The 20532-nt window shown below is 46.8% G+C and overlaps 1 protein-coding gene across 1 annotated transcript in view; it reads right to left on the reverse strand.

The window, feature by feature from the left end:
- Positions 1-8757: 8757 nt before the first annotated feature.
- Positions 8758-20532, reverse strand: part of LOC126544594 (ubiquitin-like) — a 34764-nt gene continuing 22989 nt past the window's right edge. The window contains exon 8 of the mRNA XM_055077761.2: positions 8758-8903. The gene's annotated coding sequence lies outside the window, so the exon portion shown is untranslated. The remainder of the gene's footprint in view (positions 8904-20532) is intronic.

The following is a 20532-nucleotide window of genomic DNA, read 5'->3' on the forward strand; positions in this document are numbered from 1 at the left end:
GAGGATGACCAGCGAAGCTGTATAGTGTACGACACAGAGACGCATAAATATTTTGGTATTGTTTATTCTTTCACGCAAGTTACTACAGCTTTGTGGTCGCCCTGGTAGACGGCCAGGGGTTCAGTGAGGACGACGGTCAGGTTCTTGGCGAAGGTTAGGTCCAAACGCGAGCGCCTCGTGGTTCGTTGGCACCTTGGGATCGGTGTAACACTGTAGCGGCCGAACCGTCCGAGCAAGGACGAGGGCGGCCAATCGCCGTCTGGTTCCGACGCGTCCACGTCGAAGTCGCCAACGACGAGGCCTGCAGTTTGATCGTCGATCGGCCGGATGGTAGAGCAGCCATTCGAAGTGGTCGTTCACGGTGTCCTCTACGCGTCGCGCTTGGAAGAGGCAGGTCGAACGTACACGGCGTGCAACGACCGTCTCGCCGGCGGTCTTAGCGGCACACGCTCTCGGCAGAAAACTCCCCGCTTTCTCGTTCTTGTTAAAAGGACGTCTTGTTGGGCGAGTTGGTCAGAATTCATCTTGGTCACTAGACGCGAACACACACAGAAACAAGAAAGGAGACGGGACAGAGCGCCACTTACAACTGCTTCAATTAAAGCAGTTGTAAGTGGCGCTCTGTCCCATCTCCTTTCATGCTTCTGTGTGTATTCGCACCTAGTAACGAAGACGAATTCTCGTTCTTTGTTTCGGCGGTGGACGAAACTTCGTACGGCCCGACGGCGGTGGCGGCTACGTCGTTCCTCACGTACACGGCGACTCCGCCAGTCTGGGAAACGGAGCCGGCCGGCCATCCCAATATCTCGGAATTCGTTACTCGGTAATGAATACTAATCGGCCCACACACAAGTAAAAGGATGGACAGGTGCGCTGGTTGGTAAAGCATTCTTATAAAATCTTACAGCGCTATGAACACACAGGACGCAGAGAAGCAACACACACCGCAGGCGCTCGCTCGCACAACTGAACTTTAGATACACGTACCAGAAAAATGCGTATGAAGAAAATAGACCCATCGCGCATGTTAGGGCGAGTTACAATAACAAGCATAGACTTAAGGTACGTATAAACATCGATTAATGAAACTGAATTCTTTTGTCGTGCAGTAAAATAAGGATGGCACACAGTGCGGCGTCCTTGGTATTACGATAAGCTTCTGAGCGTTCCCGGAGTGGTTCGGCTAGGTTGACGGAACAAAATGACCGCGTTTTCGAAGATGGGCTCGCACGGACGCGATTTACAATGTGAGGCAAGATGGAGAGGATGGCGCGACTCCAATGAATTCCTGCGCTTTGTGGGGCGTACGAAGGGAATAACTGGCAATTTTTTTGTTTGCTTCATCTTGAGCAGAAAGACGACGCCCGCATTTTTTCTTGCTTGAAAAAAAATGCAGCCAGAAACGCGTTAACCGTTTTGTCTACTTTGTCTCAAGAGCAGTATGCAAAATTCCCCTAAGCTGCGGTCACATGTACATTAGCAAACATGCCGACGTGTCAACGTGCGCCGCAGGGAACGCAGAAATTCATTAGACGGCGCGCCATCCTCTCCGTCTTGCCAAACAATTTCGTTTTATTAATCGACGCTAACACGTGCCTTGGATGTAGGCTTGTTTTTTGTACCTCGTCTTGAAATGCGCGACGCATCTATTTTCTATAAATGTTTTTTTTTTTTTTTCACACGTCCATTAAACATCATTTATGAGCAATCGCGTCAAAATTTTTTTTTAATCAATCCACAAGCACTCGAAGCTCTCTAACGGCAACGTCACAGCGCGAGCTGCACCGCAAAAAATTAAATAAAATAAAAAAATAAGAACTAAAATAATTTAAATAAAATCATTAAATAATTTCGACAAATAAAAAAAAAATACGAAAGCTGTCTTCACTCGGTGAATGTTTCGCACTTTAAAAGCAGGGAAGGCGAAGCATCGCTATAACGTTAGCCAAGTAGACAGATAGGCAAGTATAGGTTCGTATAATTTCATTAAGTATTCACAAACCTTTTTTTGCAAACTTTAAATGGCAGTAAAAATTCGCTATTCCTAATTAACTTAAACAAGCATTTAATTTAAATAAACAATAAGCATTCAAATAAACCTTTAACTAAACAATTAAATTAAACAAGCACGGTGTCGCGTGCCCGCACTGCAATCTCCACGAACATCTCACTCGATGAACCCTCGATCTCACAACGCCGGCGTGATCAAGATGGCCGGCCAGCGCAACGCCAACGAGTTACACCGGGAGAACAAAGCCCCGACGAAGCCACCGGCCGTCTCAGTCCGCCCGCTCTCGTTAAACCCGCCGTAGATCGACTTTAACACGCGCCGCAACCCCTCATCGCTACGGTCACCTATCAACCGAAATAAAGATCTCAGAAAAACATCGTGCTCGCGCCGAGAAATATGCAAGCACGCTAACGAGTGCCTTAGAATATACCGAATGAATGGCCACCCAACTGCGGCGAGTTTAAACAAAGGGCTTCCCGGAACGCAAGTCGCCTTCGGCCGCAAGGTTCAGCGAATCGCCCACTCACCTGCGTTACGCTGCGTCGAAGCCGCTCGTAGTCGGTCCTTGTCCGCAAGTTCCAAGTCTCCCCCACCTAGGCAGCGAACGGGCCAGCACAGTTCCAAACCACGCGCACGATCACGGTGTCTCGACCAAAGTCCGTTGACCGGGGCCGGCTCGCGCCACCACAAAGAAAGTTCGGTCGGTCCTGCGATCTCGACGTCTGCACGCCTCGGAAGCCAACGGTCAACTACCGGTCCGACGTCCACGGCGCCCCGGTTTTAGCCAGGTCTCCCCTAGGTCAGACCGTTATAGGTACCACAGAATTTGAACTGCCAAGCCTGGGCGCGGATTCGAATCGTAGGGCCTGGGGCCCGTTTGTGCCCGGGCCTGGAGCTTTTGACGCCAGACAAATCCCTAGGGCGATAAACGCGCCCATTCGCGGCTTGCCGGGCAGCGAAATTTTTTCCGAGCAATCAAATGAAATAAACTTTCTCCCGGAGCTTGTACGATGGCAAGCTTTTACGAGAATGATGCAGACTTGCAGTTATTACGGGTGAAAAGACATGATCGTTCGTTAATAAACGACCAGCAGTCGTGAGTGATCACAGAGGAAGCACTTACAAATTTTCCCGCATATATTCAGACCCAAAGCAGCAGCGCAAATTATACGCCCGCAACCGATTGCATTTCACACGGACAGACGCAGCAAGGTTACGTTAATCATGAAGAAGCAGAATCCTCGGCAGATAAACGAAGATGGCGAAAGCCGACTGAGCCGAAGCGGCCGACCGCCTTTATTTGAAATCGCGGTAAACGTAACTGTGAAACGGTTCGAAATGTTCAGACATTAGTGACGACGAGACGGATGCGCACAGCTTCACTCCACGACAAGCGTTGTTCGAATCACAGCGAACGCGTTCCGGCGCGGCCATGTCCGAACGTGCTAGGCAGGAAGGCGCGCCATGCCCCGAAAACCGCCGCAGCGGACAAGGCGGCCGCCATTGTTCAAGCGACCGTCGGCGAAGGTCCGCCATCTTGGACGGCAGCGCACAATGCAACCGATTTCACGAAGCGCCGACGCAAAACAGACGGCAAACAAACTATACACTAGCGGAGACACCAATTAATACGTAACGAGCTTAGAGTAGCGATAAAAACGTTGCGGACCGCGGCACCAGCAAGAAAATGTTAATATATTCAAGCCAGCTCCGTGGCCTCGAATTCGTTTAACAAACACGTACGCGTGCGCTCTTGATTTCATCCGGAATGCCCAAGCTGCGAAGACAAAAAAAAAAAAAAAAGGAGAATCGCAGCAACTTTGGTCTCCAAGCTTTTGATCGCGACTGTACGTAACAGCTGATAACGGCAAACAGTTAGGATAACGCGCTCATCCAAACCCGCGATCGAACCACTGAACCGTTGCTAATAATATATATTCTTGCGATTTTCGTCCCTTTTGTCACAGGCCAGGACCTTGTGCAGTCCTTTTACTTTTCTTTTTACACGCGCTGCGGAATGTCGCATTTGCACGTAATTAACTAACTCTCACCTGGGTTAGGCTGCGTTGAAACTCGTCGCTTGTACAGCTGGGTCCACGTCTGTCCTTGTTCGCGCGCCCAAGATTATAAAAAAAAAAACGACCCGAAGAGGCCACTCAAATGTCAGACGACGCGCAAAATCCCACAGTGTCGAATTCCGTTGCTCGGCCGGCCTGCTTCTTCCCGCCAAAAATGCTGTCCGTCTTTTTCTTGCGATTTCGGGTGTCTGTCACTCGATCACGGCATCGGTCTCTTCCTCGCAATGTCCGCCCTCGATCTGGCAAGGTTATGATGGCCCATGGTCGGTAAATTTCGCGCGCTGCGCAGCAGCCCAGCGCTTCTCGAGATGCTGACAGCGAGCGGACTCCAATTAATTACAAGCGAGGAGGCTCAGGCGCGCCGAAGATCGCACTCAATTTCTCCGCGAGCATGGCTCGCGACCTCGCCGCCCAAACCTCTCCAAACGCACCATTCGAACAATTTCGAGCGACGCGTGCGATCCCGTGCCGCGCGAAATACTGCGCGGCTACGCGCATTTATTCGCAAACATGCCAACGGTTTAAAAATGGCACCCGAGGAGGCCGGCAGCCAGTCTCGTCGAATTTCAAACGGCCGCCCCAGTTGTCCCTAGACAGGCCGTTGTCGGAGCCGACAAGACAAGGTGGCGTGATTCTTGGATTTCCCAGAACACCCTGCTCTGATATCTAAACGCATTAGGCGCGCCGGTAGTAAGGCGAACGAACCGACGATCAAGCGTCCCTATGACGACGAAGCGTCATCAAGATGGCTAAGGAGTCCCTGTTAGGTCGGTGTCTCCGTTCCGTGGTCCCCATCGACGCGTCCTGTCGGGCTCCTCCTCCTTCCCCTCTGCGAATTCCGCCTTCGCGTCGTTCTTTTTTTTTTATTACTTTTTTTTAATTTTAACGGCGTGGCCAACGTTAGCTGAGAGACACGTTATATGGCTTCCGTGCGTGCTAGTGGTTATAGGTTCCCTTCCTTTACAACGCGAAAATGCTCCAGGAGGATTCGCAAAGCCCGGATCGACAAAATCGAAAGAAAATCAGGCTGATAACACTCTTAGAACGACAGAAAGCTGAGCTAGTTGGTAAGGATTCATTATGCAAAAAGCTGAGGCGTGCAGACAGGACACAAGAGAAGAGGACAATGCGAACGCTCGTGTTGTCCACTTCTCTTCTCTTGTGTCCTATCTGCACGCCTCACCTTTTTGCATAATGATAACATTCGGCGCCTTCCTGGACAGGAATCACGAACGAAAAAGAATGGCGGGGCACTGCCACGCGGTTTCGAGCGCTTGCTCTTGATAACGGGCCTTAAAGCAACTCTCTGCCTCTTGTGGTTACTTGCTATAGCCTTCTTTAGAGCGGATAGCTTCGTCTGCCTCTTTCGTTCGTGTTCGTCGTTGACGGACGGCCGGAGGATTTGCGATACAAAGTCACCCCCGATAACAAACGTGCTTACTCTCGCTAAAGCGAGTTATGGGGCGCGTTTTTAGGCGAACGACAGCACCATGGGTCTTTGAGGCGTACGTGCTAATTCGCGTGAGCTTTAAAAGTGCGAAGGTTTAGACCTTAGATGCGGCAGTGGAGCACTCTCAAAGAAAACGTGCGGTCGCCCCGCTCGTTCGCTGGCTCGCTTTGTCGTCTATTTCGCTCGGACATGCAGTCATATCTTGCAAATGTTGTTTCGAAGCGAGCGCAACCGTCCTCAATGCATCCGCCTCTAAATTTCTATTGGTGCAACTCTGTCTGCGACATGTTCGTCACTTCGTGAACGGACCAGCTGACGCACGATGAAATGTTACTCGTGATCAGACACTAACCTGAAATACTAAAAATAATTTACTCAAGGTAAGCACACTATATGCTCTTGTTTGCGCATGAATGAAGCGCTGTTACCGCGTTCCCACTTCGCGAATGAGTGCAAAAAAAAAAAAAAACTGATTTCATTTTCCATGTATACGCGGAGTCCAGACTCGATGATCGGCCGCGCGTATTAATGTCGACTTCGAGGCCCGAGGGGCATAATAGCACCAGCGCGAATCTGCCATCCTTTTCGCGTACTTAGAAGATTGACACGCACGCACGTTGGCGGCACTGTAGCTTGTAATACTGTTTCGAACCTTCAAGTAGCGATCGTTCGTACCCTCCGCCAACCTTTGTGCATCATAGCTGATACGCGCCGCTGATTCAACTGGTAAGGACGGCGCGGATTATTGAGGGATTGCTGGAGGACGGGATGCAAGCGGTCGATCGTAAACATGTTATTTTCAACCGTTCACAACAAGATCTTGCGACCGACAAAGCGGGCGGGCTGCACAGGGATAGCTGAGGTGGTCTTGTAGAAGAGAAGGCTTGAGCAAAGGAAGACGAGATAAGCAATATCAGGAAAGATACAGTGTATGCAAAATTTTGGCAACTGGTGGTCCCTGTGAAGGACTCCCTGCCCCTCTCCCCCCCCCCCCCCCCCTTCTCCAGTTAAGCCCCTGACGAGAACACATGTGCATGAATTTTGGACATTGCCCCTGCGGCCATAAATCGAATTTCGCCGCAATGCAATAAAGCACCACAGTGCAGCAGCGTAACTCAATGGGCAGCATTTCAAAACACGATATTTCAGAAGGCCTCCCGAATTTCGACAACTTTCAGTTAGCAAGGTCGAAGGGGTAAGCCCCTTCTATTAACAAACGTATTTACGGCACCTAAGCGCACCGTCTTTGCTGCGTTTTAGCGGTCAGGATTAAAACACTGCTATAACGCAACAGGAACGTTTCGAATAAGTGCAGTAAGTATGCAGATTATTAGAAGTGCGTAACCACTCGACGTTGCTAACTGAAAGTTGCTGAAATGCGAGCGGCCTTTTGAAATATCACGTCTTGGAATGTTAACCGTTGAGTGAGTTACGCTGGTGCACTGCGATGCTCCGGAGCACTGCGGTGTAGTTAGACAGATAACCGCAGGGGCAACGTTACAAAAAGTTGTGGGTACGGTTTTTGTTTGCCGAACACAGGGTCGTAATTTCATCGATGAGGAAGCGTGCAGCGGTACTTTCAGTATACCTCAAGCCGACAACACCACCCAGGGTCAAGAATGGCGATCGAACGGCAACTATAGGAAGGAATGTTCTATGCACCGTTGTCGATGCAATCAAAGTTTCAACCTGACGGTGCCCGTTTCGCGGACTCCGCCGTTGGTCTTGCAGTGGGTTCGTTCTCTGCCAGAAATACCAATGATTGAATCCCAGGCGGGTTGCCGACCGACTCCGCAAGCTTTTATTTTGCTATTTCACTGAACGCTTCCTTCAGGTCGTTTTTTGGAAGGTGAACGAAGGTCACGTTTGGCAGCGGGGATAACGAAGCACATGCGAGAGATGTGAAAGAATGTGCCGCTCTATTCCGGCTGTGTTGAAACCTTGTCGAAGAGGTTGGGGAACGCTTCCACGTTCACCGAAAACGCTCGCTACGTCGGCAAACATCACCGAGAGCTACGCTCGAGCCTCGTCTGCATGACGCCATGCACCGGGTCAGCAAGCAAGTGCAGCGAATCACGCGCGAATCGAATGGACTGAGGATTTGGGGCGTTTCATCTCTTATCAACCGCTTATCAAGCGTGAGCAAAGAGCGTATAAAGCCGTTATTGATGCGATTATATATAGGGATCCCCTTTGAAACAGGGCGGCGACAAATATTCGTGCACCTACTCTGCTCGAGCTAATCAGGCATGCCACACGTGCTTTCAGTCTCGCATTTTACTTACGTATCGTCATTATTGTTTCTTCAACACTTCTAATCTACCTTAACTGTAGTTACGCATGCATGTGAAGGATGCGATCCTATCAGTCTCTTCTCCTTTTTTTCCGCCCATATCCTAAACGTCTCTTGCTTATCTCGGCTACTGACCAGTTTATGCTATACATCCACCTTGCACGATCAACATCGCGCATGTTCTGGTCAATGCCACCGTGAGTCGGGTGGCTACCGTTCCTACTGTGGGCCATGGAGACAATTAAGCTCCTCGAAGGTGTGTGCTGCCGACTAAGCTGCCGGAGACTGTGGTGATGAGAAGATGCCTTTCCAAGTGGTGGACAGCTTTACATTCTTTTTTTTTTCTGTATTGAAAAAAATTTCCCTTCAATTTGAACATAATACTCACCCATTACAAAGGGTACAGCCACAAGATCAGTTGAGTACACTTACCGCATTCACATGGTGCACGCTGAAGGGGATCCAACAACACAAGATGAAGGCAAAGTGTGGACAAGGACAACACTGCGCCACACTTTGCACTTAAGCTATTAATTCTTGCAGGTATGGCACAGTATGTGCGACTGATAGAATACAGCACAGCAGAGCTCACACAAGCAGAGACAAAGTGCTGCCGACCAATTTATTACAACACGAGGTAAGTGAAGCAGTGCACAAACAAACATCTATGCACAGTAAATGAAAGATCGGTAAATAAAATATACAACAGCTCACACACAAAAGTATGATTGCCAAGAAATTGTGAACTATGCCAATCATGAGCTCTGTCATTAGTCTTACCTCTGCTGTGATGTATTCTAATTATTCAAGCTAGCCCCAATGAAGCATTAAGTGACTGAGTGGGTTACAGGATGCTCACTCATTGCAGATCCCCCGTACAATGGCTTACGGAATGCCACTACACAGAAAAAGTCGACACAAGGTCTTTGGCGTGGGTTTTTATTTTACACGAAGCAGCAACGGGTGGCCACGACGTCGTCTACTCCTCACTGGGCTTGTTGTAGACATAGTGCACGACCATGACACCCACTCCACAGGCCTCAGGCGAATGATCTTGCCATTCTCGTTCCCCTGCAAAATTGTCAATAAAAACCACTGCTTACACACTCCAAAAGGCAAAGCAATAGAGCACTGAAGTACGTACATTGCCTCAATCTGCACTAATCATCTCTCACAGTGCTTTTTATGTACACACCTACAATTTCCTTTTCCTTTCTACGTGACACCAGTGTGTTGCATTTTACTTTTTTTTTTTAAACCACACTAGGTACAATCAATTCACCTGCACCATCTGAGCCAGCTCACAACGGTGCACGAGAAGTTAAGAAATTGTGCAGCTTAATTTAGAGGTGCAGGTACAATAAGACAGTCTAAAACAAATGCCGAAGAGCAGACGTGGTGCAGCTCTTTAGTTTTGTGCAAGTAAAGTGCACAAGCTTGAGAGTTCCCAGACCGCAGCTATGGTCGGCTTCTGCGGCAAAAATACCCCGCATTTACTTAGGCACAGCAAGCGTACTTCACTGGCACTTGCACACGTGTGCTTTGCCTGCACATACAATCCTGTACGGCCGAGAGCAAAAGTTTGGGGACCAGAGGTGCTGCTAAAATTTTTTTTTTTCCGCAACCTTGGCAAACCTTTCAAGGACTACCCACGCGCGAATGATGCAGCCATAATAGAACATATGGAAACATGTCTCACCGACTTTAACGACAGTGATGTGACAGCACTCTGGCACCGTTTTAAAAACATGTGTAAGTTCTGTATTGATAAATTTGTGCCTGATAAATACAAACTAGTCCGCAAACAAACACCGTGGATGACACGTGATATTATCCATATGACCCGCAAGATAAAAAGGTTAAAGAAAACACGATTACAACCTGATCGAGTTAAAGAAATGAAAGAAAACCTTGCGCGTGCAGTATGCACCTCGAAGGAACACTATTTCAATATAGTACTACCCAACTTTATTGTTGAACAGCCTGAAAAGTTCTGGAATTACATGAGCGAAAAAAAGAAGCCAGTAGCACAAATCTGCATCGATGGTTCAATCATTACCGATCACAGGGAAATTGCGAGTCACTTCAATTATTATTTTCATAGTGTATTTTCTAACTCTGGCATTAGTTCATCTAGAGACAAAACGTTTCACCCATCCGAAGCTAATTTTATTTCATACCCTGGCTTAGTTTCGATGCTAGTTAACTTAAAAACTAAATCTTCATGCGGTCCTGACAACCTTCCGAACATTTTTTTGAAACGTTATGCTGAAACTATTGCAAGGTTCCTTCTTATTATATTTCATGCTTCGTTGCTTGCTAGAAAATTACCGGATGACTGGAGGGTAGCCAGAGTTGTACCCGTATTCAAGGGCGACTGTTCATTGTTAGAAAATTACCGGCCAATATCATTAACATCCTCATGTTGCAAACTAATTGAACATATTGTTGCCAATCAGATTAACGAATTTCTAGATAAACATTCAATACTAATTTTCAACACGGATTTAGAAAAGGCTATTCAACAGTTACACAGCTTGTCACCGTAATTCATTCACTCGCCTCATGCCTCGGTAAAAATGGTCAAATTGACACTGTATTTCTTGATTTTAGCAAAGCCTTTGATACAGTTCCACATGACAAATTAATACTAAAACTTAGACATCTTGAGCTCCCTGAAATATTAATCGCATGGATAACAAACTACCTAACAAATCACCGCCAGTTCGTGGAAATTAATAAGCAACAGTCTGGCTGTCTTCCGGTCACCTCAGGAGTTCCTCAAGGAAGTGTCCTAGGGCCACTGCTTTTTTTACTCTATATAAATGATATTACTACTTCAATCCATCCCAAGGTTGTTTGCTGACGACTGTGTGCTCTTTAGGGAAATCACTTCAACCAATGATCAAACTGATTTAAATGCTTGTCTAGCTGGCATTACTGATTGGTGCAAAACATGGGGAATGCGGCTTAACGCTGAAAAGACGGTCTTTCTCCGCTTCACTCGTCAGAAAGATCCACTAACCTTTAGTTACACGTTAGGTTCGTTGCCCTTGCAGGAAGCAACAAAATATAAGTATTTGGGCATCACAATTACTAACAACTTATCATGGAATTTACACATTGATAATATCTGTTCTTTTGCCTTGCGTAAATTATATTTTTTGCGACATAAACTTAGAAATTCCCTACCTAAAGTAAAGCTGCTTGCTTATTATTCATTAATTAGACCTAAACTTGAATATGCATGTGTTGTTTGGGACCCGTTTACTAAACAAAATATTAAATGTCTCGAAAGGGTACAGAAAAAAGCCGTACAATTCATATATTCTAAATTCTCTCGCTACGATTCCCCCTCACAAATAATGCGTGATAATGGCATTGAAGTCCTTGAGCAGCGAAGGCAACACTTAAGAATTCAATTTCTTACCATGCTTATTAATGGAGACTTATCAATTAATCCTGCATTGTATCTGTTCAGTACAACGTCTAGGCTTACTCGACACCATCATCCGAATTCACTAACACCCTATTTTGCACGGACGGATGTATTCAAGTATTCTTTTTTTCCCCGAACTATAACAGACTGGAATAACTCGTTGTTGCCTGTTTCAATTGATTGACTCATTGTATTACTGTTGTGTCTTACCACCTTACTTGATTGAATAATGCACTGTAATATTGTTGTGTTTAACCACCCTGCTTGCACCTGTTTTAGGTCTGCAGTATGAAATAAATAAATAAAATAAATAAAGGCTGAAATTAAGTAGTACTGCCTATGTGCGACCATTTGACCAGCGTCATGCATTAAGAAAATCATACTGCACGGCTGTCCTAGATGAAATTACATTTTTTTCTTTTTTTGCCTTTGCTCTCGACAGTACATCTGCACCAAGTTAAAACCGACAGCTGAGAGGGTGCAGAAAACGTGTGAACCAACCCTGCTCTTTTGAAATGATGGCACGGTTCCGAGGGGGCCACTGTTGCACAGCTCAATCTAATGACAGGGTGCTGCAGCCGTGAACTGGTCCAGGTGGTACCCCATTTTGATGTTCTTTGTGCACATGGGTTTGTTTTAGGCTAGCATGACGTTCGATGTGCTGCTCTTCAGATTTTTTGTTTGTTTTATGTTAACATGCATTATCTGTTTAAATGTGAACTGTAATCTTGATTTATTGTAACAACCATATGTAATGCCCGTAGGGGCCCTTTAGGGTATTTGAATAAATGAATAAACACAGGAGACATTGCAAGAACTTAAAGGACAGTCTAGGACATGTTTACAGCTGAAAATTTATACAAGAAAGAATTTCCGCGAAATCGAAAAACATTTTTGAAACTGCCATTATGCATGCCTGGGTGGATGCAAAATGATTGAATATAGGCCAATATGTTTGATATTCGCGCACTCTCAACATGCAGATGCTATGAATGGCAGCCACCATCTTAAGCTTGTTTTGATGCTTTTTGTGTGTACTTTGCCGTGGAGATGAACAGACGCTGTCATGCCTTTTCTGAAGGTCATTTTCAAGCAGGTGATTGACCAGAGTGCACCATACTGGCCCGGCAACTTTGTTTTTCTTGGCACTCACATTGCCAGCTGAGCTTCTTGGCGTCTGCTTGATTGCTACGCTGTTTCATGTTCATCCAGCCCCTTGCTTCACGACTACATTGTTTGACTGAACGACTTCCTTTCAATGCCCAAATCTCTGGAGATTGTCTCAACAAGGCTCATGTGTTTGGCAAGCAATGAAGGCGACCATGGAATGCATAGGGTGGCAAGGCATGCCACACTCCCAGCATTGCCAACTGGTTCTACTAGATCGGAGTATGGACCTGCAACCTAGCACATCAGGGAGGACACCCTGTCGACCCATCTCTCGAGTGCTGGACAGACTGCATCAATACTGGGTTAAGATTTTGTAGTGATACCGTTTCTGATGCTTTTCCCTTTCAAGCTTCGTCAGCGGTCAGAGTGGCGTTCCGCCTGTTAGCAATGGGATCAGCTGGCCATGAGCAGTGAATGATAAGAGCATAAAATCAAGGAACAGGAATCGCTGCATCATACCAGATCTGTTTTCTTTTCAGCTGAGGAAGTAGTGACCACAAAGCATGTGCCCAGCAAAGTGAAGAAGTGCTTGGCATCGCAGTGAACAACAAAACGCAAGCTCAATCTGCTGGGCAGTGATGCTATGGACCAAGGCAGGGAGTACGTGCTCTGTGCCAAGCTTCCATTCACATGTTCGCATGTAGCATGCGCTAAGAGCGAAGTTATTTAGCCGAGGGTGACTAGCGATACCTCAATGACGCCATTTGAGGCGGATGTCTCAGCAATGAAGGCCCTTTCTAAACATAGGTGAGGCAGCAACATCCTTTTCCGACTTCTTTGCAACAATGACTGTTTCACACTGCAGCTTCCACCACAAAACCTACCAGGGCTATATGAGCATGACGGTGCAAGCACGTAGCAGTACACCGACTGGCCACAATCTGGAATCGTGTCCCGAAGAATAAACGGGCCTCACTGCCCAGTGTCCAGCACAGTGACAGAAGCGATCAACAGATTTAACCAGGAGCAACACTGCAACGGCTGAGCTAGTGCGAGCATCTGTGCGGTGTGCCAAAACCTTGTGGAGGCTTCACATGTGAAGCATAGAATACATATATATATGTTCGAATAGAGGAACACAGGCTACTTTTCAGATTAAGTTTTTTTTCTTGGCAGTTTGTTTTACTAAATTAAAAAATTCACCGACAATTACGATACTACCTAAGGCAAAATTTGACTGCAGCTCTATACATATTTTCATTTTGTGATATATTGAGGCAAAAATTTGAGAGAGACAAGTAGCAGAGTCAGCTTTTATACGTGACTCGTTGAAGGTTCTAGTGTAATTGCTGGCGATCATTATGCAAGTAAATAAAGTACTCGCTATGGTTTTCTTGGCTATGGTGTTGCATGGCTAAGCACAAGGTTGCGGGATCGAATCCTGGCCATGGCAGCTGCAATTCGATTTTCGTTTTATTTTTCCTTTCCTGCGTAATGATCACACCCCGAACTTGGCATAGCAATATGTTGTGTGCCAAGTCTAGCTGATGATGATAGTGCTCACCATCTGTCGAAGGCTACGCGAACGACTCCAAGACTTGCCAAGCGGTCTGCACGCACCAAACAGATTCTTAAGCAGATGCCCCATTTCATTCCTTTCATCACTTTCTGCACTTCCAAGAAAAAAAAAAACAAAAAAAGAATCTACAACCAAACTTGCCTTGGCTTTATTATTTGTACGCTTTATAATGGTTGTGGTCAACAACAACAACAACAAAAAAGGCACCTTTCAATTCCTCTCGCCTGCACTCGTGGGAGCGCAACAAATCGCAAGTGGCAAGGACGCTAGCCACATTTGCATAAAGTTAGACGTGTACCCTATTCATATGCCGGCGCTTGTAACACAGCTAAGATATTCGCCCAACCTTAGCGGAAATGTGCAATATTAGGAGTGTAGTGAATGAAGACAAATGCCGCAGTTTTCACAGCATGCCTGCCATGTGTTTCTGTTGCAACAGCTGAGCCCACCCATCTCTGTTTCTGTCCTCTCAAAGTGAGCACCGCTATGTTACTGCCGCAAACTTGCTGACATTAACGATGTTATTCATTACTGATACAGCAGAAACTGCTTCAATGCAGGTTATGTACTCACAAGAAAAAAATATCACTTTCGGTGTGTTCGGCTTGCTCCATTGGCTGCCATTTTTGTTTTGATGTCCCACACAGTTACAGCGGCAGCCGCCTGTTTGTTGACCTGTTGATGCATTCTGCAGCAAATGCGGGATGATTTCTTTTTAAGAAAATTTACCCTGCGTAAAGATCACACCCCTAAATTTGCTTCAATTCCTTTTCAAAAAAAAAAAAGGTGCCATCACTATCATCACCATCACCATCAAATAAATGTTTTCCTCGAGTTTTCCTAACTCATATTATGCGCGGATAAAACTTTTTTGCCCCATTTCGCGTACCAAAAATTTCACTTCTTACTATGTGCGGGTTTGTATTATAAGCGGGTTTTCACAGTACGCACAGCTGACGGTGCTGAAGAGCCCCTACATGACTAAACCTTCTATCACTCCGTTTGGCAACTCACTAGGGGGGAGTGCTGTAGTGGCCGCGAGCAGGCCACAATGTGCAGGCAAGAGTGAGCCACGAGCGCACCTACGAACCAGTTTTTGTCTCTCCCCCACACCCCGCCACGCTTCACCGATAATGAGAAGAGGGAAGGGTGAACAGTGTCAATGCGGGCTGAAGCAAAAGAAAAATAAAACCAGTTGACAGTTGGGATCCACGCCGCCGAGTCGTCTCTCTCCTTTGCGCGTACTCACTCCCAACACATCTATGCCTCTTCATACAATAGTTTCGCAGGACAGGACGTGGCAAAGGATCATGATAAATTATTTGCAGAGGCATCTTGAATACTTGAACATTAATGACCAAGTTAATGGCTTCGGTTCAAGGAGGATAAGGAGTGCCTGGCCTTCAGCAACAATGTTGAGGACCTTTACTACTCCCTCACTCCCTCACACCCAGCTCATGCAAAGAGTGAAAGACGATGAATCTAACTTTGCAAGTAAATTCCGTATTCCAATGGAGGCTTTTGTAGAACTTCTAGAGTGCTGTCTTCAATCAACAAGTACAGGATGGGACCAAACGCTGTATGCAGCACTCAGGAGTCTGCATAGTCTCTACAGTCACCGCTGTCCTTGACAGCATTTCCTGGGCTGGAGTAGACTGAGGCATTGAAAGCTCTCTCACTGGAGTCGTAAAAAAATATTCAGGTGCACCAATGACTGCCCAGTGGTCACCGATGAAAAACACACAGCAGCTGCTATGTGAGAAGTCTGCGAAGACTTCAGCGAGCAAGGACCACATGGTCCTGAAGCTCCCCCACAAAATTTCCGATGATTGCCAGCTGTAATTCCCAGATCTAAGAAGACATTGTTAACCCACCCGTTCTGTGCACACAAACCTTGTGAAGAATGGCACAGCTAGCTTGTGCCTTCTAGCTGCTTTGACCAAGTCGTGTGTGCACCAGATGAATTCAAGCATGGTGGAACCGGTACCGAGGCTCAAGCAAGCAGGGTATCCCTAGTGGGTAATAGTGAACCCACAGAAGCTTCTAGAAGACATGAAAGTAGAATGAAAAAGGAGGCAGCCCAAACCTGTCAATTCAAGATACCAAAGGTAGTACGACAGCAAAGTTGTCTTATTTAAAAACCTTTATTTTTCCAGAGAAAGAACAAGTCAGACCAGGTGTGTGCGAACATAGACAGATGCCTACAAGGTGGCAACAGTGCACGTGTGGCCTGCATGGCCAGACCAAGTATTTGCCATGCATGTGTGTGGTGGTGTACAGGATTCTCTAACTGCGGACGCGCCCACGTTGCCCATACGAGGAAACATGCAAATGAGTGCCTTACAGAGCACGCAAATAACCTAAAGACAGCAACCCAGTCATATCTAGGATAGAGCTTCTCGCTATATTATCGAGAGGGAAATCTGGTGTTTCTGCTCTGTGGTTTGTGCGGGAATGCCGGCATATTGTGACTTTGAATTGGCATTGTTTTTGGAGAGCAGGACGTCTTGAAGTGCCTGGCTAGCACCGTTCCGTCTGTCACAATGATTCGTTTCCAACTAAAACAGCATGTCAAAAATGGATTTTAAATTTATTCTAAAAAAATGCTTTAATTATGAAGACTTGCGAGTGCATGTAAAATTATATCAAACGTAAAAAGTATCAGAGGTGCTCACGCAAAATACCGTAAAAACCCACGTATAATACGAGTTTTTTTTCCCCTATAATTAGCGTCCCAAATTTTCGCCTTACACTATATGTGGATCCGAACAAAAATTTCAACAGTATCGTTTGTTGTTGAGTGCGCGCCTTGGCAGCACACGTGCAAACCACACTTCACAAAGGGAGTCTTTTTTATTCTGCATTGAAGGACCAAGATGTCCGGACCACGAAAACAGTACTCGGCTGCTTTCAAGAGAAAGGTTATTTTAGTTGCACAAGACATTGCCAACAGTGCTGCTGTAAGGCAGTTTGGCGTGAACGAGGGAAGCATTCGTGGGTGCCGTCGACAGAAGGAAGCACTTTTCGCGTGCAGCGAATGCGAAGGGGCTTTCGCGGCCCGAAGAGTGGGACATTGCTGGAAATCGAACTCACCCTGACGGAGTTCGTACGCCAACAGTGAGCCACGCATCTAGCTGTGAGTGTGGAGCTTATGCAGGCAACAAGTAAAGAGCTTGCAAGATAAAAAGGGCTACCGAGCTCAGCCTTCAAAGCGAGCAAGCACTGGATTTATCGCTACATGTGCCGTGCTGGATTTTCCTTACGCCATCGAACTTTGATTTCGCAAAAGCTGCCCGAATCGTTCAAAGGGTTGCTTGTGGCTTTCCCGTGCCCCGTCATTTCACTGCGCAAGTCCAAGAACTTCCAGATAGGGCAAATTGGAAATGCTAACCAAATGACGGTTTATCTGGACATGCCATCACTCCTCACCGTGCACAAGAAGGGCTCTAAACAAGCTTATGTCCGGTCCACTGGCAACGAGAAAACGCGAGTTACCGTCATGTTGTCGTGCAGGGCAGACGGATGCAAGCTCCTGCCCTATGCCATCTTCAAGTGCAAGACAGTGCCTAAAGGTGAGGAGCTGCCAAAAAATGTGGTCGTGAAATGCCATGAGAAAGGCTGGATGAAGGAGAATCTTGTGCTTGACTGGATAAAGTCCGTCTGGTGTAGGCGGCCCGGCGCACTGTTGTCGTTCCCGTCCATCCTCGTGCTGGATGCATTTCGTTGCCATTTGGCCGACTGAGTGAAGAAGCTGTTGTGCAAATCTGGCACTGAACTCGTTATCCCGGGTGGGATGACGTCTCAGCTGCAGCCTTTAGGTGTTTGCATGAACAAGTCGTTCAACGATGCGGTCAAGTGGTGTTATGGAGATTGAATGCACTCAGGTGAGCCCGCAGTGACATTGACCGGGCAGCAAAAGCAGGCTTCGCCAGCCACGCTATGCAAGTGGATTATGGACGCATGGGCCAGCATACCAGAGGACCTTGTGCGTCACGCTTCAATAAGTGCGGCATCTTGGACGCGCTCAATGGCACAGAGGATGAGTACCTCTGGGAAGATATGCCCGACAAGGAACTATCTGAAGAGAGTGCAGCTGAGGGTGACAGCAATTTAAGTGCGGAGTGCAATTTAAATAAATGTTTTCCTTGAGTTTTCGTAACTCGTATTGTACGCGGATAAAACATTTTTTTCCATTTTGCGTCCCAAAAATTTCACCTCGTACTATATGCGGCTTTGTATTATATGCGGGTTTTTACAGTACGCACAGCGGATGGTGCTCAAAAGCCCCTACATGCCTGGACCTTTTATCACTCCGTTTGGCAACTCACTAGGGGGAGAGTGCTGTAGCGGCCGCGAGCAGGCCACAACGTGCAGGCAAGAGTGAGCCGCGAGCGCACCTACGAGCCAGTTTTTCTCTCTCCCCCACACCCCGCCACGCTCCACCAATACAATGCCTCCTTTACTAGATGGCAGCCGTGTTGTCCGTAAACTCGGTTCCTGGCCCTCTCCCTTTTCTCTCCTCTGCGAAAAGGCAACGAGCGCCGCTTGTGGCAGACGTCTGCAACCTAGATCACGTGCTGCGGCCTCTGAAATTACCATGGCGTCTCTTGCCATCTCGGAGGCCCGCAATAACGCTCGCTAACAGACGCCCGCGCATATAAAGCGCCGGCGGAGCATTCAGCCGCCACTGCCACATCCGCTGGAAGTTGAAAAGGCAACGAGCGCCGCCTCACGGAATTTATGCTGAACTAACTTCAACTAAGGGAACCGCCGCCGCAATGGGAAAGCGAGCTACGCGGCTGGCATCTAGTAAACGAGGCATTGACCAATAATGAGAGGGAAGCAAAAGAAAATAAAACCAGTTGACTGCTCCGTGCGTACTCGCCTCCCAACACATCTATGCCTCTTCATAAAATAGTTTTGCAGGACAGGACATGGCAAGGGATGATGATAAATTATTTGCGGAAGCATCTTGAATACTTGAACACTAGTGACCAAGTTAATGGCTTCAGTTCAAGGAGGATAAGGAGTGCCTGGCCTTCAGCAACAATGTTGAGGACCTTTACTACTCCCTGCCTCCCTCACACCCAGCTTGTGCAAAGAGCGAAAGACGATGAATCTACCTTTACAAGTAAATTACGTATTCCAATGGAGGCTTTTGTAGAACTTCTAGAGTGCTATCTTCAATCAAGAAGTACAGGATGGGTCCAAACGCTGTATACAGCAGTCGGGAGTCTCCATAGCCTCTACAGTCACCCATGTCCTCGGCAGCATTTGGTGGGCCGGAGTAGACTGAGGCATTGAAAGCTCTCTGAATGGAGTCCTGAAGCTCCCCCACAAAATTTCCGATGATTGCCAGCTGTAATTCCCAGATCTAAGAAAACATTGTTAACCCACCCGTTCTGCGCACACAAACCTTGTGAAGAATGGCACAGCTAGCTTGTGCCTTCTAGCTGCTTTGACCAAGTCGTGTGTGCACCAGATGAATTCAAGCATGGCGGAACAGGTACCGAGGATCAAGCAAGCAGGGTATCCCTAGTGGGTAATAGTGAACCCACAGAAGCTTCTACAAGACATGAAAAAAAAAAATTAAAAAGGAGGCAGCCCAGACCTGTGGATTCAAGATACTAAAGGTAGTACGACAGCGAAGTTGTCTCATTTATAATTATTTTTTAAAGAGAAAGAACAAGCTAGACCGGGCGTGTGCAAACGTAGACAGGTGTCTACAAGGTGGCAACAGTACAGATGTGGCCTACACGGCCACACCAAGTATTTTCTACGCACCTGTGTGGTAGTGTACAGGATTCCCTACACCTGTGGACGCATCTACGTTGCCCAAATCAGGAGACGTGTGAATGAGTGCCTTACAGAGCATGCACGCAGGCTTAAGACAGCAACCCAATCGTACCTAGCATAGAGCTTCTGGCTCTATAACCTGGAGGGAAATCTGACGTTGCCGCTCTGTGGTATGCATTTAAACGCCGGCATATTGTGACTTCAGATTGACATCGTTTTTGGAGAGCAGGACGTCTTGAAGTGCCTGGCTAGCACCGTTCCATCTGCCACAATGATTCGTTTCCAACTAAAACAGCATGTAAGAAAATGGGTTTTAAGTTTACTATAAAAATGTTTTGTTTAGTTATGAAGACTTGCGAGTGCATGCAAAATTATATCAACATAAAAAGTATTAGCACGCCGCTAAAGTTGGAGAACAGACAAGATTCGCGCTTGCTCTGCAACAGTTTGTGATCTGTTTTTATTTTTCTTCACTTGATTATGCACTGCAGGTGAGTAAATGTCACTGAAAGAGGTAATACGGGTGAATGAAAACCTTTTGTGAAGATTTTATTACAAGAATGCGTTATCAGTGTAGCCATATCCACGTTTTAGACAAAGCCTCATGCAACACCAGCCAACATAAGCCTCGCACACCCATGTACCATCACTCCCATGACGGCACAGCGTCTGTTAGAAAACTCCCATAGACTGTCACACCAGATTTCCCTCTAGGGAATAATATAGTGAGAAAATCTATGGTATCTAGCAACATCTGCCCACAATCTTGACCAAGC

Source organism: Dermacentor andersoni, chromosome 10 (assembly GCF_023375885.2).
Source record: "Dermacentor andersoni chromosome 10, qqDerAnde1_hic_scaffold, whole genome shotgun sequence".
In the NCBI taxonomy this organism is placed as follows: Eukaryota; Metazoa; Arthropoda; class Arachnida; order Ixodida; family Ixodidae; genus Dermacentor; species Dermacentor andersoni.